The sequence below is a fragment of the Arachis duranensis genome, chromosome 10 (genome assembly GCF_000817695.3).
Source record: "Arachis duranensis cultivar V14167 chromosome 10, aradu.V14167.gnm2.J7QH, whole genome shotgun sequence".
In the NCBI taxonomy this organism is placed as follows: domain Eukaryota; kingdom Viridiplantae; phylum Streptophyta; class Magnoliopsida; order Fabales; family Fabaceae; genus Arachis; species Arachis duranensis.
In genome coordinates this window covers 67,610,114-67,610,540 of record NC_029781.3, presented here as the reverse complement: position 1 = coordinate 67,610,540, position 427 = coordinate 67,610,114, and positions in this window count along the sequence as shown.

Below are 427 nucleotides of genomic sequence, written 5' to 3'. Positions count from 1 at the left end.
ATTCGTGAGCTCTGATGAGTATTCTTCCTCTGAAGAGGATGAGTATGTCACTGAAGAGCAAGTTGCTAAATACCTTGGAGCTATCATGAAGCTAAATGACAAGTTATTTGGAAATGAGACTTGGAAGGATGAAGCCCCTTTGCTCACCAAAGAACTGGATAACTTGTCTAGGCAGAAACTGCCTCAAAAGAGACAGGATCCTGGGAAGTTTTCAATACCTTGTACCATAGGCACCATGACCTTCAAGAAGGCCTTGTGTGACTTAGGGTCAAGTGTAAACCTCATGCCTCTCTCTGCAGTGGAAAAGCTAGGGATCTTTGAGGTACAAGCTGCAAAAATCTCACTAGAGATGGCAGACAATTCAAGAAAACAAGCCCATGGACTTGTAGAGGATGTTCTGGTAAAAATTGAAGACCATTACATCCCT